The sequence below is a fragment of the Hermetia illucens genome, chromosome 5, assembly GCF_905115235.1.
Source record: "Hermetia illucens chromosome 5, iHerIll2.2.curated.20191125, whole genome shotgun sequence".
NCBI classification, from domain to species: domain Eukaryota; kingdom Metazoa; phylum Arthropoda; class Insecta; order Diptera; family Stratiomyidae; genus Hermetia; species Hermetia illucens.
This window is the reverse complement of record NC_051853.1, coordinates 39877884-39905754: the sequence shown is the minus strand read 5'-3', so window position 1 is coordinate 39905754 and position 27871 is coordinate 39877884. Positions and strand designations below refer to the sequence as shown.

General features: G+C 41.5%; 1 protein-coding gene across 1 annotated transcript in view; it reads right to left on the bottom strand.

The window, feature by feature from the left end:
• The window catches only part of LOC119657309, a 33971-nt gene extending 23009 nt beyond the window's left edge, over nt 1-10962 (bottom strand). The window contains exon 1 of the mRNA XM_038064168.1: nt 10569-10962. The gene's annotated coding sequence lies outside the window, so the exon portion shown is untranslated. The remainder of the gene's footprint in view (nt 1-10568) is intronic.
• Between the last annotated feature and the right edge of the window lie 16909 nt (nt 10963-27871).

Here is a 27871-nt window from a genome sequence, read left to right as displayed (position 1 = left end):
ACATTCTGGTTTACTGGTGTTCTGCTAATGGTTTGGCGCCTGAACATGTCACTCACTCTATGTGTTTCTCGCTCAAATCCTCACCCACTTCCTTTTCATACTCTCTTAACGGATATTCCTTATCATATCAGAACTCTACTCACGACTTTGGAGTCATTTTCGACAAAAAGCACCTCTTTGACAAGCACTGCCTCCAGGTCACCAATCGAGCAGAAAAACTTTCAGGCTTCATACTTCGCCCCTTGATTTTGGCTCCATTAAGTTTTGTGTAAAACAAAACCTTATTACAGTTTATCAGTCTGTCTTCCAGTCTGTCCGTCCATCTGTCTGTCTATCACGCGCACCTTTCTCACCGTTATACCATCAAATTTGTTGGGAAGGTGGGAACTGTGAAGGCCCACGCATGCAATGAGTTACGCCGTTCTTTTCATTTTTCACCAAATATAGTTATAAGGGGGATCAAATGAAAGGTTTCAATTAGTACTTTCCGAAACCGGTCCGGACGTTTGTTGGAAAAGTGGGGAGCATCCAGCTTCCGGTTTCCCGACTTGTTTAAACTTTCCTCAGGTCTCCGCCTCTAATAACATCACCTGCCATCCTGCGTCTTACAATATACGCAACACATACATTTTCAACCTCCTCTTCGCGGACTTCGAGGTCTACTTCCAATGCCCGATTCCTGGACTTTGTCGAAGTGATAACGCACAACAGCTTGGTCTTTTAAACTTCTCTTCTCTAAGAAGTTTTATGTTAAGATTCTTGTTTTCTCCTTCAGATAGGCAGTATGGGTTCCGAAAAGACACATCAACCATTGAAATGGTTACTAGCTTGGCCGAAAAGTGGTTGTACCAGCAAATATTGTGTGGGGGTGACCCTGGATGTAAGGAATGCATTCTACTCTTCCAACTGGAACCTTATACGAAAGTATCTAGGGACGATTGGTGTTCCCACCTCCTCGCCGCTATTATCGATAGCTACTTGCAAAAGGAGACATTCTGATATAATACCGATGATGAACCCAAGGAGTACACTGTCTTTGCGAGTGTCCTACAGGGCTCTATACTGGGCCCACTGCTATGGAACATCATGTATAATGATGTGCTTAACCTTCCGGTTCCGGAGGAGGCCTCAGTGGTGGGTCACGCCGTCGATATAGCACGGGTTGTGGTCACAAAGCATCTGGATGATGCTGAGTTGTACTCAAGCGAAGCAATCAGTGCTGTTAAAGCTTGGTTAGAAAGTGCTGGACTGGCACTCGCGGAGGAATTCCAACCTCCAAGCCGGCCATCAAATATTTGAGGGTGATGATAGACGGGAAACTCAATTTTAAGCAGCACACAGAGCATACTTGTGAAAAAGCATCCACCAGGAATATGGCTCTGACAAGCATGATGCGGAACATAGTAGGACCGGTCATACTTGCAGGCTACTCATAGCCAGGATGGTGAGTTCTATCATGCTGTATGCACTCCCAGTTTGGGGAAAAGCGCTGCATGTTTTAGGCAATGCACATAAACTGAGTACGGTTTACAGAAGAACAGTCTTAAGGGTGTGTGGAATCGGGGGTGGTTTTAGTGGGTAAAAATCCGACACTCTGGCATGCTCAGGCAAGAGTATTTTGAAGATTTCCACCTTCTTAAAGAAAAGACGAACAGACAGACAGACAGTAAACCGATTTTAATAAGGTTTTGTTTTACACAAAACCTTAAAAAGTCGTCTTGATATGGAGCAAATTCAGCAGTCCGCGAAAGTAAACATTCTGGCGTAATATATCCATATACATTACGTGCTAGGTATCAATAAGACAAATGTCCACTCAAATGGTTTTACATGAGAAATACACCAAACCTGAAGCGCACAGCTTCCGACTTGTTTGTATGTCGTTTTGCAGTGGTGGTACTGTAAATCGCCCTATTTAATCGCGATCCTCACTAAAAATCCATTCAAAGGACCAGAATTGCTAAAGAATATAAAATGTAGTGTAGAAGAAAATGAAAAGGTTTCATCAGTCCTACTTTTACTAATTTAACTTGACTAGAAGATGGGATATTACTCCAAGCTTGAGCATCCTAAAATGGCGCTGGCTATGCAATTTTCATGTAACTGCAAAGTAGCCAGAGCTCGTTACAGAAGAGAATTGCGAAAACTTTTACATTCAGAGCGTTCAACTTCTTCTTTTCAGCATTTAAAGAAAACATATTTACCGTTTTCAGAGGCAACTTGTATAATTAAAAAATAAATTATATTTCCTTAATTCAAGCCTATTTCTATAATTTGTTCAGCAGTTCAGAACCCGATCATAAACATCAATCAAGAAACATAGACGGTAATGGGATGATGGTTTCATGAAAGGAATAACTGAAACTAGTTGAGATCTTTACGACCTAATTAAACACGAAATTAGTACTAATCTATTCATATCAAGTTATTACCGCCTTCAGCAAAAATATATTTTCCACTGCTAGAAATAAATAATTACTTATGAACTTATTATGCACCTCCAAATGAAAATATATTTAATAATGAACAGATATGATTTCACAGAAACAAAAACAAACGCCTATTATCCCAAAAAAACTTAAGATTTCTCTAAGATTGTATCTTCACCTGTTGCTAAAATTTAATAATCCCATTCGCATTCGCCTAATCAGCTCAACAACTTGTTTCATCCAAAGCAATTAACGAGAAGCCAACATAAGTTATGGACACAACCGTAACTCGGTTTTGTTCTTGCAAATATTTAGCAACACAAAATCCTAAAATGTTGTCTAATCTTAGTAGCAAACCATTATGCTAATTTAAAACAATATCTTTTTAACGAAGATACTCGATATAACGTGAGAATTTTCTAGTTCAGTCTAGAACAATATGAACTTTTGTTCTTAGAACAGACGAAGTTCATCCGCGTGTTTCGTTCTTAAAACAGACCAAGTTCATCCGGTGAACGTTCGAAACTTGAATATTTTAATAACTAAATCGAGTAAATTAAAAACAAATTTACATAAAAAATGGAGGTTTTATGTTTGATCGAATTTCGCTTAACTGTTCTGGTTTATCATTTGGGTGATAAATGATAACGTTATGCGAAAGTTTTATGGGATTTAGTCCAATGTCCTTGCTTTGCGTAACTTAAGATAGGAAAACAAATATTATTGAATCTGAATATAAAAAATAAAAGTCTTTTTTTAACGGAAATGTATTTTATTTCACGAATAGGTTATTTGGAGCAATAATTGTTTCCTTCATCAATATTAGTTCTTTGAAAAAACTTTAGTTCTTTTATGCAAAAAGCAGCTTTTTCTATAATTTTTCTATGTCCAATCTTAGTATATTAGTTAAGAAGGTCCTCCTTGAGTACAACAGTAAAATCTATTTATTTTACAAACAAAGAGAACAAACCTTGAATGAAATTCTGTCTGGAAGTGGACACGAATATATACAAATACGGAGTACCATCTCTATCGAATAATATCTTACATACAACACGTTTTTTTGAAACACGAAGATGAACAAAAAATGCAAAAAGACACTCCTACAGATCCTTTCTTTCAGCTTCTGAATCAAAGAAACCTTACATGTTTTGGAAGGCCTAATGAAGAGAACATTTAGGACAATTCTGGAAATCATCCTTTACAAATCGATGCAGATGATTTACCCAAAAGCCTCCATATTCGACGTGGAAATACATAAGGTGCTAATTCATATCCCCATGTTTCTGTTCAATCTATTCCCTAATATTATGGATGAGAATATGCATCCACCGATCCTCTGGAAATTCTTCACATCTGCCCTACCTGTGACTGAACAAAGTCACTTTCGTTCTAAGCCTATATTCTACATTCATTCTCGATTGGTACATCCACATTTCCAATACAACAGATTTTACATACATGATACAAAGCCGACCATCAAATACCTTGGCGTGACTCTCGATGCCAGGGATCAAAGGGCATATATCGCACGCCTGTGGAAAAGCTGTAAAGGCCACCACGGTCCTTACCAGGATGATGCCGGACGTAGGTAGGTTGGTCAAAACAGTGTACCAGGCTGCTGACAGCGGGAGTCGTGCGGTCCATATTGTTGTACGCGTCGCCTGTGTGGGCGGAGGCTTTGGACAACTTACAGAACTGGAGGAAGATAAATTCTGATCTGATTGCACTGAGAGTATGCAGCGCATTTCGAACTAGTTCGGATGATGCAGTGTTCGTAATCGAAGGGATGGTCTCTATTGACCTGTTAGCGAGAGAGATGCGATGCCTGTATGGACGGAGGCAGGCGGGTCCATCAGGAACGGAAGCAGATGACCGGCGAACGGTAAGAGACGAGTCGCGTAGACTCTGGTGAACATACAAGCTTATTCCTGATATTAGGCAATGACTTGAACGACGACACGGAGAGATAAACTATCACCTCACGCAGTTTCCCACTTGACACGGTGGTTGCTACTGAACGTATCTGCATCGTATCGGTGTGGATGATTCCCCGAACTGTTATAGATGTCGTGAACTCCCAGAAGACCTGGAGCATGTGGTATTTGAGTGCCCGAGCTTCCGGGAGGAGAGAGGAAGCCTGGACGAGGCCCTGAGAGTCGGCGTGAGCACCCAAAACTTAATCCGGCAGATGCTCAAGTCGGAGGCAAACTGGACTTCAGTCATCCACACAATTGTGAGGATACAAACACAGCTCCTGAGAGAAGCACGCGCAAGAAAAGCGCAAAGAAATGAAGAGGCTGTGCCCTAAAGACAGAATGGAGCTGCTGAAGGAAGCAAAGAAGAGGAAGACTGCAGAGATGGAAACATGAAGCCCTACGGAAGGCAAACCTGCCCCACGAAGTAATGCCTAAATGGTGGTCTCGTGGGGGCAAGGATAGGAGAGATGGGTGTGCTTTTTTGTGGGTGCGAATCTCACACTACTTCCATGCCAGCTTTGACGTTCACACGGCAGAACTGAAATGGATGTGTCCTTTTGAGATTTTTTAACACCTCCGTGTATTAAAAAAACAAAACATACATGATACCGTACCAGGTTAATGCCGACCTGAGTGGCAAACGCAGAGCTGCTGCTGCATGCGACCAGGAACGTGTCATGGGTTGCGGGCGGATAATGACATGGCCTACCGGGTCAGCTTCGAAGTGAATCTTGTAAATAAGTAGCCGCGGGCAACCAGAATGTTGCCATTCGTGTTCGTCTTCCCTTACCTACCCTTCCCTTTCAGGGAGAGTAAACCTCCTTAACAAATCCGTAATCCGGGGTGAAGGAATCGACGCACCTATTGGATGAATTGCAGTGACGTTACACTATATTTCAGCGGCTCCCCTCCAAATACCTTCCCTACCTTTGGAGGTAACCATGGTGCATTGCAGCATTGGGACTCTGTTGCAGGGTTGACTACCTCCCCAATACTCTTGGGAACAAAATTGGGGACACTTGGGGACAATTTTAATGAGACCCTAGGGACACGAAGGCAGTATCCAACACGGTTAAGAGTTGCTCAACAACATCAGAGTGGCTATTCGCCCTTGGATGTTTTGGCGGTTATGCCGTCAACCACCAGGAACGAAGACCTAGGCGCCGTATGATATGGACGAACCAACTCAATGAATTTATCCTTCGCGCCTATTACCATGTCACGGATTTGGAACGGAATCCATCAGGGTACAAACACCGACTACATGAAGCGTTCATAGTTAGGTAGCAAAAGAGCTTTCAGCGAAGGACAGACAACACCTTGTTCTTCCAGAACCAACGGGGATTTTATAAAAATCTCACTAACTCAAGTCGGGAAAGTAACCTCGATCTGGATCAGACAGAGGACTTCCGGAGAAGTGTTTGGAGCGAACCTAGCCGTTGCAATTTAGAAACAACGTGGCTCCCACACCTTATGCGTTCATGCGAGACCCTCCTCGAAATTACCATGCCTGACATTACTGAAGCTGACGTAGAAGCAGCCCTTGGAAAGTAAGGTAATTGAAAGACGCGAGGAGTTGACAAAATTCACAACTTCTGGCTGAAACGGTTCTAGAGCACTCACAGTGAATTGGTTCCAGAATTTTTCACCAAGGGGATAACTTCTCTCATCCCCAAGGAACAGGTTGGCCTTTCAAAATTAAGACCAATTACTTGTTGTTGGACTGGAACACAGTTGAAAAGCAGGAAGCAAACATTCGGAACTACGGCCCCTTGGCGGATGATATGAAGTAGACTATAAAAATCGAAGCAGTGGTGGTGTAGTGAGCAGTGGTAATTTCAGGGACGGGATTAATCCCGAAAAATTTACATAAAACGCTGCAAACGCTCGATCTAAGCGCCTGGCTATATATGGAGATGCAAAAAGCGGCAATCCTTGGAACCTGTGCTATAGTCCGAAGTGTCCTGTTCGGTAATAGTCTGGCCCAGTGGGCTTCAGTCTTGATTCGTACTTTCTTACTGCTTGAAATGTCTGCGACAATCCGGGATGCAGCAATACATTTTCGGTAAAGAAAAATGTTACACCTCCTTTTGCTCATATTTCACCTAGAACGGCATGCGTGGGCGTGTCACAGATCCCACCTTCCCACCAAATTCTGTGTCAATCAGCATCTCGTTTGCATGTTCTAAGATGCAGTAAATTCGCTGACAAATTTGAGCTATAGTACTATAACTCTAATGATAGTTGGCAGAATTATGCGGAATACTATCTACTATGCAAATGCATTTCTGAACTTAGGGGAGACTTCCCCGTCAATTTCCATAAAGCTGGTAATATGCTGTTATCAAGTTTATTTGAGCAAATTTTGAAGTGGAACATATTTGAGGTCTAGATTTTATATAGGCGAATCACCTTGATTATTCTCATTTTTTTAGGTAAGGTACTTTCCGAAAATGAGTCTTGTCTAACTTTAAGTTTGTATATTTGTACCCCACACTCACCCATTTTCCAACTTACGTCAAAGGTCGTATGGCAGACAGACAAACAGACAGACGGAGAACAAACAGACAACCGATTTTAACAAGGTTCTGCTTTACATACCAAACCTTAAAAGCCAGACAAATTGAACCAAGTTGTTCTTCAGACTGGAGATTGGGTAGGGTTGACAACCCTACACGGAGAACAACTTGTTACGAAGACACAAACAGAGCCTCGAACCGTATGGATTTTACAACAATGAACCCGACAACGAAACCGGACTAAGGACTTGCACATTTTCTGTACTCTCCCTGTGAAAATCAAATACTGCCCAGCAGCTAGCCGATACTCTGTTTCAATGTACCCCTGATGTAACAGCGTTACAACAGACGCACTGACCGCAGTTTCCCAAAGAAGAACCATAACATCATATATTATAATAGCCATCCAGCAAACCATTTGCTTCGAGTAGATTTCTCAGTCAGCCAAAAAATGAAGGCCATGCACGCCGCGATTTCAAGACAAATTTCGAAATGTAAGACTCATTAACGTTCACGCGCCTACAGAGGAGACTGCAGAGTCCGAGAAGGATACCTTCTATGAGGCCACACAAAGATACATGGACCTCTCCAGACGGCACTACTCTCAAACAAATTGACCTCGTGTTGATCGAACGCCGCCACTTTTCAGCCTTGGTGAATGTCAGGACATATAGGGAGGCCAGTATACATAGACTTCTATCACTAACTCGTTTGTATGGTGCTCCGGGCTCAAATAATAACACCACCAAAATCCCTTTGACAATCGGGTGAGAGTTAACATTGACAACACAGCTCCCCGTAACGCCTATAAAGAAAAATGGATGCCGCAAGGACGGGGGTTGCACCAATCGCAAAATTGCGAGAGGGGCGTCTTTGATGGTATAGTCACGTAATTCGCGCCAACGAGAATACACTTGTCAAGATTGGTCTCAACATCGAAGTCGATGGCAAGCGACAAAAGGCTGGCCGAAAAAACGGTGACTTGATACGCTTGATGGGGATTCAAAAGCCTCGCGATTCTGATCAGGCTTTTGATAGACCCAAATGCCGAAACCGATCACGACGAGCTGGTCCCGCTTGTGAACGGTGCAAAGGCTGAAGAAAAAGAAGAAGATCCAAAAATGGAACGAAGTCTTACTTGCCGAACTTTTAATACTCTTATCTTTTAGTTTGAAATCATATGTCAAGTCACTTTTTCGGCTTGAGCAGATACAATAAAACTCCTGTAAAAGGGTATCAGCTTTCAGGCTTCCTAGAGTTCGCCGTTCTGTTTTTCAAGCTTATAAATTCCAACAAATGATCGTCTTCCTTTTATCGAAAGGCTCCAAATAGATAACGTTAACAAAAACGTTACACATTTCTAAGTCAATCATGATACTGTGCATATCATAAGTTGATTTCTCATTTTCTGTTTAGATACTTGAAATCCACTTTATCCTTAAACACTTACTAAAAACAGTGAATTTGACATTATACCAAATATGAAATATGCATTTTGAATAGTAATTTAAACATTGTTATTCCGGCACTGATTACCACACGTATGGTCATGCATACTCAGTGCACACTAGGCAAGTCAGCAGGTAGATGATTGAACATGGTCCTTCTCGCGTCCTGAAATCATGGTCCTGTCGAAGCCGACGGTGAATTACCTCGAAATCATGATAGACACGAAGATGAGCCTTTTCGAGCAGATTCAGAACAGCACAGTTGAAACCGGAGTTCCATTATCCAGTAGTGCGGTTCAACCAGTCCACAATGCTGGCGCCTTCAATAAAAATATTTATCATACTGTCTCTTATCAAGCAGGAGGTATTCCAATTGTTCTCTGCGGTGCAGAGCATAAATCTATATACCTCACAAATGGAGTGCCCGCACTCTCAGAATATAGCAGTAATCCTGGGAAAGAGGGGGTAAATAAACCGTGTATTTCGTCAAAGATGTGCCACCTTGCCTATTTCCTAACCCAGGTACTGAGCGAAGACGGCCTCCAAACTGCAATTTCTATAAAGATGTGGTTGATGATGCGGCGGCCAACCTAATCGAAATCCAGTACTTGATGAACCAGCCGGAGTAGGCCCCTTTTATCAGCAGTCTTCATCCTGAGCGTCGGCAGCACCTGTTGAGGCTCAAGTCTTACCCACGAGTAAGGATTTGTCCTCGGGCAGTAAACAGCTTCTCAGCTAATCGAGTTCTGGCAAAACAATGCCTTCAGGCAAATCACCACCTCCGGGTTGTGCCAAGACTGAGGAAAAATGATCGTCTTGTGTCGCTAAGAGTAAACCGAAGCGGCGGCGGTCCTCTGATGCTCCAAACTTCTCCGCCCAAAGAGTAGTAAAGAGGGCTCGGCTGGCGGTTAATTCAGTTAAGGCTATCGAACCCGATGAATGGGTCTTCTAAGGCAACACCAATCTATTTGAGTCCGATGTTGGGTAGTGCAAACAGTTTAGCATAAAATTCCCCTTAGATGTAAAACTGTATTATCGGAAGGCATCAAGCCTCCCTTTGAGTCGATGAAAGCACGGATGATTGCCACAGGCAGGGAGAGTGGGCGACTAACCCTGAAGAGGGTCTCTGAACAGCAATCAGGCGAGAGGTCACGGTATTATCCTTACACATAGTGGCTCTTGTCGGAAAGTATAATACGATATTACACTCTCGGATCACAGGCGCATTGACTTTGTAGGTATGCCGATATGTATCCACCTCCAACCTGTCCATTTCGAAATCCGTGGAAGACATACTGCGCGGCGTACAAAATAGAGCTGAGCCCCAGAGTAACGATACCTGGGTGGTGCAACAAATTCATTACTCGAATTGAGAAAATAACCCAGATAATCACAACTAAAATGAGAGAGGCTTTCGAAGAAGACTGCCCACTTCATATGCCAAATACCCTTCTTTCCGTGATAGAAATAGAACTCGGATTCGCCAAGGCAAGCTTTGAGACCATCTTAAAGCGGATCCTAACTTTCAAACCCCATATCACTCAAAGGCCACTAATAAATAACAACTTTAAATCAGTTTTTATGGCGTTTTTTAAAAAATATCTGCCGTGGTTCATTCAGGTTCAACCTATAAACATTTTATTGTATATGCATTGTAAATAAATATGCATATCTAAAAATTGTGGAAATGTTTTATACTTCTAATTACCGTTCTCTTGGAATTGGTTTTTGGAAATTCCTAGGAATTGTCGGAAATATCAAAGAGACAGGTTTAGCGGAAATATTAACTGCTAAGGTCAGGTCACAGTTCAAAGAGAGCGGAGCTTGTTTAATTCAGTATTGGTTGGGAAATACTGCGATTTACGACCCCTGGCTGTGCTAACCATTAGCAAATAGCACTTTTGTGAAAAAATCTTTAATATAAATGAAAGTGAAATAATACATGATGAATTAAAAAAGTCATTATTTTCACAAATAACATAATAAGCGCAAGCACGTGTCTGCGCACATTACCAGCCAAGAAATACAAATTATCAGAAATATGGAACGAAAAAATTACCAGCTTTTTTCTCCAATCTGTGCTGGAAAAAATGCATAGCAATCCGTGCTAGACAACTCACTAATTATATCAGTTGCGCTAACTTTACGTATCTATCGAATCATATCAGTTCAATAATTTCATCTTTCACTTACCGATCAATGGAAATTTGCGTACTCCACTCCACTTGTCTAGTTCTCTGCTTTCCTTCTCCCGTTCGCTTCCGATTAAAAAACTTTTCAAAATATCCGAACAATTATTAGTATATTACGCCCGCAGTTATGTATGGTAATTTATGCTTTTTCCACAAATCGCTAATCTAACTATTAACACACGAGATGCAAATTGGTCTAATCGACTCGTATCTTGTATCTTTATCGAAGGCCTGGGTGGGATTCAATCTGGCTAATCTTTAGATCAAATTTTCGTTTCGTTAACACCACTATCTGTCTTCCGAGCACTTCAACTGTCGGATGCGAAATGATTTTGCATCTGAAGCCAACTAACTGGGTGAAACGATGTTGCTGAAGATACTACTTCCAATCCAACAATATTTACAACTCTTTTTCAAAAGTTGTCTCCAACATTTAATATTATCCACATCTCACACATTGCGAATTCTCTGCTCTGCCATATGCAAAAAGAGGCAAAGAAATGAGCCTCGATTTTAACATCGTATCGGTTACATTGGAACCATTCCACAGCCACTCAGCAATTATTCCAGTGAATTATATTACATTGCACCATTGTTGCTAAATGTAAGTGACCAACGGCTCAATAACATAACAGTAGTCCCCAGCATAAAGGACAGTGATACCAAGGTTAACTCTGCACCACTGTCATACCCCACAGGTGACCCTTTCAAGTCGCTTCAAGAGCACAAACTCGGTGGCCACTAAACTGACTGCTCGTATCTAATAGCGTCAAAGATGAACAGGGCGAAGATAAATGAACTGGGGTCAGTTCCTACATCAAGTTGGAGCCTCAAAGCCGCAGCAACAACCTTGCAGGTACTTGTTGCCTTCCAACTTGGCGTCATGTATTATGAGCACATTATAACTTCATTATTCAACTCCTATGGACCACAAATGGGTGGCTTGTACGTGGATTTCCAACTCTTCCGAATGCATCTTTGTTTTATCTTAAGATGCAGAGGTATCCAAACTTCCAATAAATCATCTTATTCAAATAACTACATTTTGTTTGTTTTATTAATTTGGTATACAATAAACAGACATTTCGTTGATTTATATTAATAAGCAGAAGACAGTCTACACTTTCTTTCTGAAAGTTTGGTAAGGTGCATGAGGTCAGATCAAATTATAGCCCCGCAGCATTATTGAAACAAAGGAAGTGAAATAAGATAAGAGTTCCGCGAAGAATGTAACATAATACTTTGAGCCACCTTCGCTGTAGAAGATTTCGGAAGTAACAAAACAAAACCATCAAGCCACAGGAAAGTTTGAGGAAGTGTTTTTGAGTTGTAAAGATGGAAGATAAAGAAAATCAGGTAAAGTATTAAAGAATATCTACAGAAACTAAGATAACTCGAAACATTTTCTAATAGAGATCAGGATAACCTAATCGAATTTTTATTCAAACACATGAAACACGTCGTAACCAGGGCCACAGAGAGAAATCCGGTATCGGGTTGAAAAATAAGCCGGACAACGAGGCCCGGAGTAGAAATTATACGGATCTGAAGTGAAAATACAGGTCCCCTTTATTACCCGTTTTTGAATTGAAATTGTTATTTCGAGCCCTTTAGAAAACTCCGGGCCCGGAGGGAATCCCCTATTTCCACCCCATTTCGTCAGGCCTCCAACTCATAGTAAACTTTGCGAACCCTTCATGTTGACGTCTCTGAAACCCATAACGGCGGTCCTTCAAAGTAAAACGTCCTAGATACTATAAAAGATCATTTCTACCTACCTTCCATGAACGGAAAAGGAAGGTCTGGAAATAATTTTAGCATTTGCCAAGAGTATTGTCACCATTTTCGTATATGGAAACACCAAATATCCTTTCCCAAAACTCTTAAATGAGGTGAATATTTACAAGGTGCGCAGCATAACTTTTTTTCTCAAATGCCCGATCATTCATTTCAAAAGGTCAAAGGGTAGTATAGGTCCCAGGGCGAAACGTGGATTGGATGTAGCATAAAACCTGGGAAACGTATGCTGAACCAACACCAACAGCTCTACTGCCAACTCCTATCTCCACCTCCACGTGGTGATCGCTGGGAGCTCTTTCTTAACGAAAAGCTGCAGACGGAGAGGGATGAAGGCGAGTCTCCCGAGCCTGCTAACAGGACAAATTGTACCAACTGGTCCTCCAGGCTGTGGTTGGGTAGGGTAGGCAACTTGTTACGAAGCGACAACGGGCGCCTCGGACTGGATGGATAATACAACGACGAACCCGGCAACGCCAACGGGGCAATATAGGGCTGATGTAACAGCGTTACAGGAGATGCGATGAACAGGGACCGGTTTCCTGTAGAAGAGTCGCTACGCCATTTATTATACTGCCCATCCAGCAAACCATGTGCTCGCAATTGGTTTCTTAGTCAGTCAAAAAATGAAACCTGCTGTTACCGACTTTGAAAACGAACGGCGAACGGCCATGCACTCTGCGCTTGCCAGGCAAATTTAGAAATATAAGCCTCATTAATGTTCACGCCCCTACAAATAAGACTGCAGAGTCGGAGAAGGATACTTGGGAATTTTAAGAGCCAAGTAGGGAAGGAGCCCTTATTCAGACGATACGTTGGCTTCCATAGCGTACATCAAAATACAAATGATAACGGACTGCGGATCTTTCAATTAGCAGTGCCCCACGAAATGGTTGTTGGAAGTACCTGGTTTGCACACCACAATAACCGCAGTCAACAGAGATCCTGAAGATGAAGCATCAACAAATGATCTTCACAATCACCTCAAAAACATTATCATAAATACGACCACAAACATACTTGGCCCCTGCCGCAAAAAGAGTCAGCACGGCTAGTTTGATGGTCAATGTAAGCTAGCAATGGAACGGAAGAAGGTCGCATACCGAATAATGCTGCATTCTCAAAGGACGCGGGCACGCGAGACGCGAGACTTATCATGAACCCCGGCGAGCGAAGAACCGACTTCACAGACGGAAAAAGGAAGCCTGGGAGAACCAACAGGTCTGTGAACTCGAAAAGTACAGGAAGCAACCGCACCAGGTGCGCAAGTTTCACCAACAAGTCAGCAGGATGAAGACTTATACACCGCGATGTTCATCCTGTCGAGACAAAGAGGGAAATCTGATTTCCGACAGAATGGGCATATTGGAGCGATGGGTTGAATATTTTGATAACCTACTGAATAACCACAACATCAGCGAGTTCGAGGTCACGCCAACTGAAGACGACGGACAAATACTGCCACCACCAAGTATAAAAGAAACAGTCAATGCAATTCATCAGTTTAAAAATCATAAGTCGCCAGGAGCCGATGGAATTACAGACGAATTAGTTAAATATGGAGGCGACCAATTACACCAAGTAGTTCATCAACTTGTGCTCAAGGTGTGGGACAGCGAATCAATGCCTGACGACTGGCAAAGGGCGTTATCCGTCTCGTACATATAAAGGGAGATATCACACAGTGCAGCAATTATAGAGGTATCATGTTGCTGAGTACCATCTATAAGATATTCTCCGCTATCATGCTAAGCCGGATAGCTCCATACGCCCAGAACATCATTGGCCCATACCAAAGGGGCTTCACTTCAGACAAATCAGCAACAGATCAGATTTTCTCTGTGCGGCAAACGATGGAAAAACTGTTGGAATATGGACATCAGCTGCCTCATCTATTGATCGGCTTTAAAGCGGCCTATGATAGCATAGCCAGAGTAAAACTGTACACGGCCATGAGAGAATTCGGTATCTCGATGAAATTAATAAGACTGACTAGGCTGACCCTGACCAATGTGCGAGGTCAGATAAATAAGCAGGATCACTCTCAGGACCATTCGACATCAACAACGGTCTACGACAACGGGATGCCCTATCATGCGTCCTCTTTAACCTGGCTCAGGAAAAAGTGATCCGTGATGCAAAGATAAATGCAAGGGGTACGATCCTCTTTAAGTCCACCCAACTACTGGCCTATGCTGACGATATCGACATCATGGGAAGAACCACCCGAGACGTACAAACTGCCTTCATCCAGATCGAGCAGGCGACGACTAGCGCGAGATCTTGGGCTGCACATCAATGAAGGCAAGACAAAGTATATGGTGGTAACGTCAGCATCGAAAACCAACCAACCAATAACATCAAACCGCACTGGTCAAACGGAAAGAATAAAGACAGGAGAGTACAACTTTGACACCGTTGATAATTTCTCCTATCTAGGGTCGAAAATCGCACCCGATAACAGCTCTGATGATGGAATCCGCGCACGGTTGTTGGCAGCCAACAGTGTCTATTTCAGCTTACAAAAACTGTCCCGCTCGAAACGTCTCACCATAGGATCAAAGCTCTTTCTGTACAAGACAATGATCTTGCCAGTCCTCATGTATTCCTCGGAAACTTGAGTTCTTAACAAGAAAAATTACGAACTCTAGGCCGCGTTCGAGAGAAGAATCATCCAAAGAATTTTTGGCCCCCTACATGAGGATGGATGATTCCATAGCCTACATAACGACGAAATCTATGAGCGATACCATGACCGTCCGGTTGTGAATAAAATCCGGCTCAATAGGTTACAGTGGGCGGGTCATTTAATCCGTATGAATGAGGATGATCCAGCCCGGAAAGTCTATAAGGGCAATATCTATGTTAGAAAAAGAAGGCGAGGCAGACCCTGCCTGAGATGGAGCGATGGCATAGGTCAGGACACCAGACAGCTTTTAGGGCTATCGAATTGGTGGACCTCGGCGCAAAACCAGGATGTCTGAAGTTCCTTATTAAGGCAGACCTAGACGGGATACCGGTTGTTGCACCGTTGATGATGATGAAGTTTTTAGAGCCACAACAACAAAAACTCGTTTGTTGATACTTTTGAATCTCAGAGTGTACTAATCCTGAAGTTACAATATAAGGGAAGAATATAAGAGTTAGAAGTTAACAAAAATGCTTTGGAAGTCTCAAGTAATACAAATGTTAATAAACTTGCCAAAAGTCATGACAAGCTTGTAAGTTAATTCATTGAGCTTGCATTGGCGGAGGTATTCCAAGAACTTCAATGATATCTTAAAGATTTTCCTATTTTTCCTAAGAAATTGGACATGTGACAAGCACGTTTTGATAATTGGACCTTAGTACAGTTGCATGCATACAGATGAAGCGATAAACCCCCTGTAATACTATAACAACATTTAAGCAGGCAAATCAACAAACGTGCATTTTATTTGGAACTCAGACATTGCATAGACCTATTGTTGACAACCTCTGCTGGTTGTTCCTTTCGAATTCATATAAGTGCTTGTTTGCATCATTGATTCAGATCGGACAAATCAAACAGACAACTTTGGTCCAGGCGCAATACCTGTGCTAATTATAGAACAAAATCCTCCTATTACACAAATTACTCACGGATGACTGCAATGTATCTTTTTTGCTCAGATTACCCTGTAAGCTTCCCGTTTAAAACTGCTGTCAATAACGATTATGCTCATACATATTTGCTTAATGATATCGAAACGGATATAAATTTGTGCGTATGGTACGCATGCAAGTTTCTAAGCAATTTAGTAAGCAAGCAATGGACTTTTCCATTACAACGTCTTAATGCCGACAACAGGTTAATATGATATTTGTGATTACTCTCAATATGCACAACTCGAATCGAATGAGTTTTCTTTGGCGTCCAAGTGGGTTAAAACCTCTATGTCGCCAGCAAGATAAGATACTTTTTAGCAATACTCATATCTACGTCAACAAACGAAATGTTACGGTGTAAGCGTGTATTTCTGCATTTTTCTGTAAAGATGCAAACGTGATTATCATTCCAGTATCCAGTTTTCAGATATGCAGCAGATTTTTGCCACTCTGAGCTCCATGTTGGTAAGTTCATCTGATTCACTAATTTCCAGGATAATGTGGAGGTGGAGTGGATTAACAATCATTGATATAGTCAGTCAAGGAACACCGGTGGCATATACTTGTGAGTAACGCAGTAGCACCTGTGGAGTACCCTTAGACGGAATCACAAGCCAAAATATTTAAACTACGGAAGAAATAGGGAGAGGGATTATATTTTGCCAAAGCACATCGGAATGATAATTGGGGGAAAGAAATCGAGTCGCAGAAGGGTACTGAAGGATGTTTCTTACAAGAAAATTGAGCAGTAGAGTTGAATCCAATCAGCATCCCGCGAGGCACAATTGGCGATCTTGAGAAAACTATAATTGAAACTAAACTTATTATCAAAGGTTACTTTCAAACTTTAACATCAAGTCGTAGCCCTTGTGCACCATGAGAGCTGAGAATAGAAAGAAATAACTCAAGCAAGGTGGAGAAAATTAGATCCAGAACTGGATTAGACATATTTCTGGTAAGATTAAGTTATCCTGCCCTTCAATTTCAAGAAAGAGTCTGAAGTCTGAAGAGCAGGGAGCTATTAAAATGGAGTGATAATTCGGCCGGAAAGGCGATCCTCCTTGAAACTAACACGTAGCCTCAAAAAGAGAGTGGGGAAATTCGACCCGACGAACGTTGTCCTCATAGCACTAAACCGTACCATTCGAAGCTAAATGGTATGGTGTCATGCGGGTTGACCTGCATCTGCGTAGTTCACTCAATACCTTGATCAGTAGTGATGACCAAGGGCGCTCTATAGGGCGACAACCAATTCATGTGGAATGCGCCAGCCACTGTCTCGGCTACTTGATCAAGAATCAAAATAGCTTCTGGCCAACGAGAGATCGGTCCAGGATGCTCAGACAACATCTGAATCTGAACCCTGAGACAATACAAGCAGTCCAAAGGTGGAGTAGGCATCGCAAACGGAAGTGATTCTAGGTATACCTTCTGACTTTTAATCGTTGGCAGCTAATGCATGTACATCAAAAGAAAACCTTCTATCTCATCATCTTTGCCTTGTTCGGCTGCTAGAAGTTCACCGTCGATGCCCATTACGGGAAAATCGATTCTATTCTGGACAAAGCATTGGCAATGACGTTCGATTCACTGGAGGTATGATGGCGGGTTTTTGATTATTTGCTGCCGTCGAATTTGACACAATCGACTCGAGTTTTTTTTAGCTGGGCTGCTTGCCATGAGCATGGATCACACACCGATGTACTGTCACACCGAACATATTGTGGTAGTAACACGACGAAGGATGTTTTGCTTTTCGTGATAGCCATCTCTTGCGTGACCTAGAAGATCCAGCTGTGTAATCTACCACACTGGAGTTTGTCAAGCAAGCTTTTAATCCATGTCAATTCCTCTCTAATAGTACCTTGCGTATGCGATGATGATGCGGAAACAACTGATATAAGAATTGCCTGCACGCTGCTAAGCAGTCATAGAACGACGTTTTTAAATAGGTATCAGTCACTCGACCTGCTGCCTTCATGCACATCGCACGCAGGAGCTAGGAAGAAGGAGGGGGCTTTTGGTCTCCTAGTTCGAGTGCAACTAATTACTCCCTATTCCCTGTATCTTCGTACACTGCAAACGCGCTTATGATCCGTGCCTGGAATGCGTAATATTTCCCTTGAATAACAGGTTACTCAACTATGCCCATTACCTAAACCTGGATTTCAGTGTCCAGTTCGCTAACCTCCTTGGCGGACCTCGTCGTCCCTTTCAGACCTTAAAAGTTCAGAATAAGGCTTCCAGTCAGGCAAACCATAGCACCACCCTATTCTTCCTCTGCTGGAACATTAAAAGATGCGAGGGAATTAATATACGCTGAATCGTCCGTACAGCAGATTGGCGTCCCATTTGCCAATTTACCGTCCTCTGATATAATGATGCACACGTTATTTCACAAAGGATCGCACGAAATAATTTAAGTTCACACTAGAAGTCACCAATTTGTTGAGGAGAAAGGAAATAACAACAACAATAATTTAGTTAACAATTAACATTTATTAACGATGAATGAATTATAATATAAGGATTCACCGTACAACAATTGGCAGAAGAGATCAATATTCAAGGCTACCCCCAGGAGGACTGTTGAGGAACAGCATCCGTTGCGGTGAGCTGATAGAAGTTGCTACCGACGTAAAAGGTTAAACTAAAACAGTTGTAAGGAGAAGCCACCAAAATTGATTTCGGCACGGAATGGATGGCTAATTGTAATTAGGATCCGTTTTTAAAGTTTTGTGTAAAAAAAACCCTAATTAAAATGGGTTTACGGACTGTCTGACTGTCCATCTGTCTGCTACACGCATTTTTCTCGGAGACGGTTATAGCGATTGACACCAAATTTGGTGAGAAGTTGCGAACGATGAACGCTCACGCATACAGTGAGTTACATAATTGTAGGTCAAATTAAAGGGGGAGGGAGGGTCCCCATACAAGTCTCCGTTAGTACTTTCCCAAGCCGGTTTTAATTTTGCTGCCACTATATGGTGCCTAGGCTCCAAAATACCCTCCATACCGATATCAATTCAAATAAAGTTAATAATAATATATAACTATCGTTTTTAGTAATTGGCTGAGAAACCCTCTTAAGTCCATTCTAATACCATGCAGCAATGTAGGCTACAATAAAGACCTTACTAAATTTGGTGGAAATCGCATTACTACTAACATAGTTATAATTGGTCAATATTGTCGCGTTTTTTGCAAATTCAAGTGTTTAAATTTCCATATCACTTGAAAGTGGATATTTTGACAAAATATATGCATATATTACGTGTTACGTATCATACTAACGGGACAAATGCACACTCAAATGCCTTTATAAAAGAAATACACAAAACGTTTCACACCTAAAGCGTCAAGTTTCCGGTTCCCCGACTTGTTGATAGTTAAGCTACTTGATTTAGTCTGGTTCCCGTTGCAACAAAAAATTAAATATCCTTTGGGGAGCTTTGATTCCCCACACCCGGAACAACCTTTTGCATAGATGGGAATGCCCGTTCAGCTCACTTTAAAACGATTTCATTCATTGCATGTGTTGCCAAAAAGAGTATATGTAACAAACAGACGGGCAGACTGTGCTGTATTGTGCTCATTACTGCAAATGGGAAGAGTCCAATGATTCGTCAGACCCAGAACTGTGGCTTTAATGGTGTTTATCTTTAGATGAATGATGCAGGGAGCAATTGCCATTATCGTCGATATCAATATGTTTGAAGAAAGTGTCCCATATGTAGTAATGGATAATGGAGTACTTCCAGGACCGTAAAGGGAAAATCTAGGTAGAGAATTATGTGGGGAAACGGGGGCGAAAATTATACGGGTCTGGAGTGAAAATTATGCAGCCCCTAATATCATTTTTTCATTGAAATTTCTTTTTCGGGCCCCAAGAAAAGTCCGGGCCCAGGAGAAATCCCCCCCTTTCCTCCCCCTTCTGATTTGGGTACTCCAATGGATGAATCCCGGTCTGGACCAAGATTGAAGGCATGTTACTATTTTAGCACCTATCTAGCAACCCACTTCACCACATAGTCAGCAAAGTCAAAAATAACTCTCTTCTTTTTGACCACTTATAATTCTCGGAGAATACTTAACACTTGTTGCCATGATCAGCACACAACTCGCTCTCCCCGTCAAAATTCAAATGCATCCACACTTTCATCGACTCTCGCCATCAAAAGGGTTTCCCCGGACGGCTTTCCAATTAAATGAAAATGGATTTTCGGGTCTCATGATGCTAGGCTTTGCAAACAAAATTATGAAAAAAGAAATTAGTTTGATCTGTAAAAGCTTATTTTTTTCTTATAAATGAGTGTTAGGAATTGGAAAGAGTATGTTAGAGAAGCAAAGGGGTACTGGAACCTGAGAAGAAATAAAGAAATGCTGCATAGTAGCAAATGCACTCTCTCGTCAGGTTGTCACTGAACAAAAAATAAAAAGGTGCACATGTCGCAAAGCGGCGGACACTGCAACGGAATACGTAAATGAAAGTATGTGACCATTGGGTGATGATCTCTTCCGAGGCCGAAGTCAGCATCCCTGTTGTTAGACACATCCCAAAGACAATTCCTAAATCTACTAGTGACTGCAAAGTGGTCAATGTGATTGCTGGTACACTGTCAGAGAGTTAAAAGTCAAGATCACACTTGTTGAAATAAAATCGTACATGGTACAAAATCATACCACTTCAACAAAAAATTTTACATTTTTCATAAGTCAGATAAACTTGGTAACAATTTATTAAGCCATTTTCGATAAATGTGCGAAAGATACGGAAATACACAAAAAGACCGTAAGCTGAGTTACGCCAATTTTTATTTTAAATACAATCTCAAAAAGAAAAAAACCAACTCGGAAACTGGAAGCTTGGTGCTTCAGGTACTAAAAGTTCTGTGTAAATACATCTATATGCAGGGTTAATTCTTTGTGCGCATCAAGTAGGCCTTAGTGTATTCATGTGAGTAGGGTGACCGCTGCGAGGAGCTTGTTTTCAACTCCTGAAACCGTGAGTGCTGTGGGCTGTGGGAAGGACAAGAGAAGCAGAATCTAGTCGGATGAAGATCTATCTGCCCCCTTTTACAACCAGGGGTCTTTTTAACATTCTATATTCTAGCGTACAGTAAGATCAGACAAAGATGGCAACTCTGACTTTTTATAACTTTGTTAATAATAGTAAGATTCCTTTCAAACTTTTCAACGTGGTGCTGCATATAACGATTTATATCCCTGCTAAATTTTACGATCATAATCATAAGATGAATTTAAAGGGGATGTTAAAATGTTTATCCTAATGTACCCACATGGGGTATTAAATGAAAGGTGTCAATTAATTCTTTCACAGACATATTTCTGCTTTGAGGCAAATTGCAAAATAAGGGAAAAAGAAATCAAGATATGCAAACCTAAAGTGGGGCATTGCACATTTTTGGAAACTACTCAACCCAAATCTGAAAACAATCAGGATAATGAATGAAATCTTGAAAACAGAATTTTTCTTAAACACTCATCTCTACCTGGATACAAAATAAAATAGCATACATATAACACATATATTCCTCCAAATTACCCATGATATTTTTAACACCTTACCGGTAACTGCATACGTATGTTAACGCCAACTTTCTTAAGATGTCAGCGAACCAATATGTTTACTCAAAAAATTACCACTAAACAAATTGTTGGCTTATTGTCGCGCGAAATGGCGTGAAAGCGTAGGTGATCTGCATATGCAGATTTGTGTATTCAAAAGTCACACATGAGTGAAAATAACCACATTCCCAAAAACTATCAAAACCTGTGTTTGCTGAGCAGTCTTCCAACCACTCATTATAAATTCAAGTACTTCCTTAAGAACAAGCATATTAAATTGATTTATAATATTGCATTTTATAAAATACTACGAATATTTTCACTCAACCAAGGAAGATTAGGAAAACTTGCTAACAATCGCTAATGTGAATAGAAAAATATATGAGCCATAGATATTTTCACTTTTTAATAAAATATATTAAGAGTAATTTTGTTTATTCTATGCGTAAATCCAGTGAAATTGCAATAAATTGTCCATATTTTACGAATATATATAGTTTTCACTTAGTCATGATGAATAATATTTAGATATTTCAATGGTTTTCACCTGAAATTTCATTTATATTTTCAATTATCATATTTATGGATTATTTAATTTCCGCGTAAACATTAATTGGTTATAAAAATTTAAGAGCAATTAGGTTAACTAACAACACATGAACATATTTAATCATAATTATAATACAATATATCATAGCAACGCGAAAAACTGATAATAATTCATCATCATCATCATCGACGGCGGAACAACCGGTATCCGGTCTTGGCCTGCCTTAATAAGAAACTCCAGACATTCTGGTTTTGCACCGAGGTCTACCAATTCGATATCATCCCTAAAAGCTGTCTGGCGTCCTGAATTACGCATTGTTCCATCTCAGACAAGGTCTGCCACGTTTTCTTTCCTACTATAGATATTGCCCTTATAGACTTTCCGGGTTGGATCATCCTCGCCCATACAGATTATATTACCCGCCCATCGAAACCTATTGAGCCTAATTCTATTCACAACTAGACGGTCCTGGCATCGCTCAAAAATTTCGTCGGTGTATAGGCTAGGGATCGTCCATCCTCATGTAGGGGACCTAAAATTCTTCGAATAATTCATCTCTCGAACGCGGCCATGAGTTCAGAATTATACTTGCTAAGAACCCAAGTCTCCGAGAAATAAATAAATACTGGCAAGATCATATTTGGTACTGACTTTGCCACCATGTATTTCGTCTTATGTTGAGTGGATTTCAAGAGGATCGTGCCGCTCGCATTTACCTTAGCATCGCGAATCACCTTTTCCAGGGCCCGGTGAAAGAGGATACATGATACATGTCCCCTTATCCCGTTCTTGATGTTGAATGGTCTGGAGAGTGATCTTTCTGCTTTGGTGGTTGGTCAGGGTCAGCCCAGTCAGCCTTATCAACTTCGTTGGAATACCGAATTATCTCATGGTTTTATCCTTGTTATGCTATCGAAGTATAATTTTACCCTTGTCGGATCGGATTTCCCTCTTTATCTCGGTAGGATGAGCAGCGAGGTATATAAGGCTTCATCCTGCTGACTTGTTGGTAAAACTCCGCGCCTGGTGCGGCTGCTCCCTGTACTTTTCGAGTTCACAGACTTGTTGGTTCTCCCAGGCTTCCTTTTTCTCTCTGTGAAGTCGGTTCTCCACTCAACGGAGTTTGTGATAGACCTCGTTCTTGGAGAGTGCAACACATGCCGATATACAGCATTCTTCCATTCCGTTGCGAGCTTATATTCATCGTCGAACCAGTCGTTCCGAATTTTTTTTACCTTTGGGGCTAAGTATGTTTGTGGCTGTACCAATGATAACATTCTACTTCACCTACAGGAACTCTGTTAGCGGCGGTTATTGCGGCATCTATTCCCCTCCTTATATAATAGGTGTTATGGAGGACTCTATTATGGATGACTACAGTATTCATTATCACCTGATTGTCAAAAGCGATTCAAGGTTCTATTGTTATTCGAGCTCAGAGCACTATACCAACGAGCTAGTGGTCTGAGTCTGTATTGGCCACCGTATATGTTCTGACATTCATCAAGGCTAAAAGGTGGCAGTGTTCAATTAGCACGTGGTTAATTTTTTTGAAAATGGTCCCATCTGGAGGAGGCAACATAATTTGTGGACTGCTTTCTGGACAAACCAGGTACTTCCAAAAACCAATTGATGCGACACTGCTGGTTGGATAATCCGCGGTCCGTTATCATTGGCAGTTTTGTGTAAACTATGGGAGTCAACGTATCGCCTGTATAGCATGATTTTGATATCATACACTCGTCTGTAAGGGCGTGAACGTGCGTATATTTCGAAATTTTCCCGGCAAGCGAAGAGCGCATGGCCGTTCACTTATGTTTTCAAGCCGATAACAGGTTTCCTAAACAAAAATCTAGCTTTGGCCTAGCTAAGGCTCAAATTATTGAACTTGGACATAATTCGCTCCCTTGTCGTGTTTTGCAATCATATAAAAAAGAGCGTTTTCCACCTGTTGCCACTTTCGGTGGTAATGCTCCCCAGGCGGAGGTCAGTCATAACCCAAACAGAAAACAGGTTTCTTTTTTGGCTGACTAGGAAACCTACTCCAAGTACATGGTTTACCGGATGGCAACTATAATATATGTCATAGTGACGCTTCTCCATGAAACCGGTCCCTATCCAGCGCACCTCGGCCAGCGGATAAGCTCCTTTGTCATACAGCCAGATCAGTTTAGGAGGTGGGATACACTTAAGTGCTTTGGTCACTGCCTGACTGTCAGTAAGAATCGTAATATTTTGTCCACCTCCCGCCCATAGCTACTTTGAAGATTAAAATAAGCATACGAGTATATGTATTTCCGGGTGATATATTTTGGTTCAAAGTACGTTTTCCTTCTCCTAATGATTCTGCGCCCGCTTATTCTGCTGTTAGGGAGTTGATAGTACACCAAATAATCAGGTGCTGATTTAAACGGTGGATCACTCTCACACTGCCCAAGTTTACCCTGTCCCTTGATATCAGTAATTCGGGATAGCGCTTCTGCTTCACATGTTCCTGTAAGCACCCTGGACTGTTTCATTCCAGGCAAATGCACTCAGTTTAGATATCTTAACCGTTCCTCCATTTTCCGCAGTGAATGAACCTCTTCCACAGAAAGATTTTAATTCATAGAATAGAGTCGCCGTTTCCTCATTGACTAACTCTTCTGTTGCTTGACCTGTCGCGGGGCCTGTTACCAAGACAGATCAGGTAGGATTTAGCATAGTAGAATAACTATACTCTATTTATCTCTTTCCCTGATCTCAGCATTTTATTTTTGTTTTACTGAGGATAGTACAGAGTACGTTGCCTTAAACCCTCCTCCTTTACCTCGGCTTGGGACCAGCATACTATGTTAATAGCATGACGGAGTTCCTCTTCCCCTGCATCTACACATGAAAATGAAAAGATGTAATTTATTTTAAATAATTAAGACTTGCTCTTTCCTTTCGCTAGTAATATTTATTAACATTGCAAAGTCCGATATTTCGGGAACCACTTATTTCCTTCATCAGTGCTACAAGACTTGTTTTCACTAGTTATATTCATTAACCTTGCAAAAACCGATATTTCAGGAACCACTTGCTTCCTTCATCAGTGCTACAGTATTTGCAAGGTTAATAAACATTACTCGCGATAAGAAATGACAAGTCTCAATTACTTCAAATAATTTAATCGCTAGAAATACCGCGAGGTTACACTTAGAGGAGGAGTTGCAGCCCTAATAATAGAGACACAAGTCAATCTTCAGAGCTTGTGTAATTCCCTGACTGTTTTGCCGAGTAGTGTATATCCAACGTATTCTTTTGAATGCACCCTTATTTCTTCCCTACTAGGGACCAATAAATTATCAAAACTCCTTTAATTTTCATAGATACATTTATTTCGGATCGAGGTTTTCTCGCGGTCCTTATTTCAGTATTTTTTAGCTGTTTTAAGAGTTCGTCTACTACTATACTTCAGTAGCAGTAACAGTAGTCCATCCTATAGATAACCTTGATTTGAAATCATAACTATAGAATTGATACTTCCACTTGTCTGTTTTCCTACATTTTACCCATTAAGGACGTTACAGTGTTTCTGGTACTTCTGAGGATACAGACATTCTGTATTTGCATATGTGATGTACTCTCGAAGGTAATTTTTGATGTCCAAAGACGCACACAAAGTTATTTTTTAATATATTCTGTTAATTGCCATGTACCTTGATAAGAATCCGATTCAACTTTAGAGTTGCTTCAACCAAGTTTGTCTCTTCGCAATAGCGTGTCATTGACAATCGTTTAGCCAACCTTATGGTGTTCTTCACCCAACAGATTAGTCTTCATAGCTCAGCCTTGCCTTCTCACTTGCTCTGCCGAATCCGAGTTCTATCATGGTTCTTTGGCATGTTGAGTGGACAGCCCTCTTCGAATGTCTCTCTCATTCTAGTAGTAATCATCTGGCTTGTTTTCTCAATTCCGGTAACGGATTTGATACACCACTCGGAGATCATTACTCTGAGGCTCAGTTCTATTTTGTACGTGGTGCAATATGTCTCATCATCCATACTTTCGTCGGCAAAGTTTAGTCATAATATTTTACGGTATACACGTACCAACTAAAAGTGAAGCTTAATGCCTTACGACGACGCAACTATACACCTAGGAGGAGTTTTCTCCTAAACTGTTTACGCTAGTTAGTATTGTAACCGGATGTACTAGTGTTGTTATAGAAAATCCATTCCTCGACTTTGATTGCCTTGACTGACTTAACCGTTGGCTCGGCCGAGCCCTCTTTACTGCCCTTTAGACTGAGAAGTTGGGATCGGTTTGCTTTTAGCGGCAGATACCCCAGACAATCACTTTCCCTCAACCTTGGCACCACCCCGGGGTTCTGGTTTGCCCGGAGGCATTTTTCTGCTCAAGGACAGCTGTTTATTCATAGGTAAGACATTAGCCTCAACAGGGGGCGCCAACTGGAGCTCAGAGTGAACAGTGCTGACAAAAGGGGCCTACTTCAAAATTGGTCCCACTTAAATGAGTGGAGAATCTGAATCTAGGCTCCGCTTCCCCATTGATAAGCTCAGGTTTGCCCCCCTGCCTCAGGGCTAAATCGTCACGTTCGAAATTTAATTTGAAATTTGGCTTTTGTTTTGTTTTATGTCTTAATTTTATATTTTGAGATTAGTTGGCTATCCATGACCTTTGTTTTACCGACAGACCTGCTTTTGCCGATACAAGGCTAGTTGAAACTAGACATAATCTGGCACCCACAGTTCATCGTTGACGACCACATCCTTAACGCTTATAACCACTCAGCCTTCGGCACGATAGTCGCACCTTGGCTTGAGTTTTCGATTACTGTTTAGCTTCAGGTTTAGCCACTGGTTTCCCAGAGGATCTTCTTTTCTGAACTCCCTCACCACGACAGGATAAGTAATCGTCCAGCGAATTTTTTTGTTAAAATCTATCTTACCACAAATAATTGGTATATTGGAAATTGTCCAACCTGCGTCTTCTTTAACCTGGCCCTGGAGAAAGTGATCCGTGGTACTGAGATAAATGCAAGAGATGCGATCCTCTTTAAATCCACCCAACTACTGGCCTATGCTGACGATATCGACGATCATGAGAAGAACCACCCGAAACGTACAAACTGCCTTCATCCAGATCGAGCAGGCAGCGAATGGTGCGAAATCTTGGGCTGCACATCAATGAAGGCAAGACAAAGTATATGGTGGCAACGTCAGCACCGAAAACCAACCAATCAATAACATCGAACCGCACTAGTCAAACGGGTAGAACAAGGATAGGAGAATACAACTTTGAGACCGTTGATAATTTCTCCTATCTAGGGTCGAAAATCACAACCGATACCAGCTACGATGATGAAATCCACGCACGGTTGTTGTCAGCCAAAAGAGCCTATCTCAGCTTACAAAGACTGTTCCGCTCGAAGCATCTCACCATAGCTCTTACTGTACAAGACTATAATCTTGCCAGTCCTCATGTATTCCTCGGAGACTTGGGCTCTTAGCAAGAAAAATTGCGAACCCTTGGCCGCGTTCGAGAGAAGAATCCTCTGAAGAATTTTTGGACCTCTACATGAGGATGGACGATTCCGTAGCCTACACATTGACGAAATCTATGAGCGATACAATGACCGTCCGGTTGTGGATGAAATCCGGCTAAATAGGTTACGGTGGGCGGGTCACTTAATCCGTATGGATGAGGATGATCCAGCCCGGAAAGTCTATAAGGGCAATATCTATGGTAGAAAA